The 1235-nt window shown below is 36.3% G+C and overlaps 1 protein-coding gene and 1 non-coding gene across 3 annotated transcripts in view; both read left to right on the forward strand.

Annotated features, from left to right (window-relative positions):
* POLR1A (RNA polymerase I subunit A) overlaps positions 1 to 1235 on the forward strand; it is an 85281-nt gene that overhangs the window by 12664 nt on the left and 71382 nt on the right. The window lies entirely within an intron of this gene.
* On the forward strand, positions 314 to 416 carry LOC111728277. The gene has a single exon (XR_002775622.1). It is a non-coding gene; the product is annotated as a U6 spliceosomal RNA (small nuclear RNA).

The following is a 1235-nucleotide window of genomic DNA, read 5'->3' on the forward strand; positions in this document are numbered from 1 at the left end:
ATTCGAACCCGCCACCTTAGGTGTATGTGGCTGGCGTCTTAGCTGCTTGAGCCACAGGTGCCGAGCCTTGAAGTATGTTTTTAAGAGATTGGCAAAACTTGAATGGGGTCTCGGGATAGATGGTAATAATTTATTAATGTTGATTTACTATTTTTGATGATTGTGTCATGGTCATATTGGAGAGCGTCCCTGTTTATAAAAAGTGTTCACCAAAGTATTTGGGAGTGATAGAACATCAGATCAGCAACTTACTTGCAAATGGTTTCAAAAGAAAAAATGATTTTTAAATGTATTAATACTTGCAACTCTGTGCTCACTTCAGTAATGTATATACTAAAATTAGAATAATACAGAGAAGATTAGCAAAGCCCCTGCACAAAAATGACACGTAAATTCGTGAAGCATTCCATATTTTTAAATCATGAAAAAAAACCATATCACAGTTAAGATTGACTTCTAATCACCCAGTTGTTCTTGGCCCAAACAATACCAGTCTTCCCAAAATATTCCGTATAATTGCAGAAGGAGAAATGCACGAGGCATTTAAACACAAACGTCCTTATGCCAAATATCTGGCTAATGTGGTTTACCAAGTACAGAATTCTGGAGGGTTATGGACGGAATGCATTGCACAGCTCAGTCCCCAGCAGCAGGCAGCCCTCCAGGAACTCCTGAATTCTACTTGAAGGGTCTTAATACCACCCACCAGAAAACTAACTCCAAATAAACATTTGCTCTTTTGTTTAAAAAAAAAATACTTGCAACTTTTTGTAAGTTTGAGGTTGGTGAAAATAAATTATATCAAGAACCTAGGGAAACATTTCGATATTTCACCATTAAGTATGGTGTTAGCTGAGTCTTTTTTTAGCAGATTAAGGACGTACCTATCTTACTATAATGGCCAAAATTGAATTTTATCACTTTCTTAGTATCTACTAAAATTTTCAGGTAATGTGTCTCCTTTTTTACCGGGTAACAAGGTGAGGTTACTCTGTTTCTTTTCAAACGTTATACTAATATCGGATTCCTGGGATAAACCCAACTTGTTTATGATATACTCCCTTTTTAATATGTTGCTGGATTTGATTTCCTAGTATTTTGCACAGGGTTTTTGCATCTGTGATTAGTTGGGTATCTAGATCATACCAGCCTTGTAAGATGAATTACAGAATCCTTTCTTTTTCCTCTCTCTTTAAAATGCTCTGAAAGAGTTTGGGGAAGATTGGAGACATAGA

This window comes from Otolemur garnettii, unplaced genomic scaffold (genome assembly GCF_000181295.1).
Source record: "Otolemur garnettii isolate 467f Iridium unplaced genomic scaffold, OtoGar3 scaffold00147, whole genome shotgun sequence".
Lineage (NCBI taxonomy): Eukaryota > Metazoa > Chordata > Mammalia > Primates > Galagidae > Otolemur > Otolemur garnettii.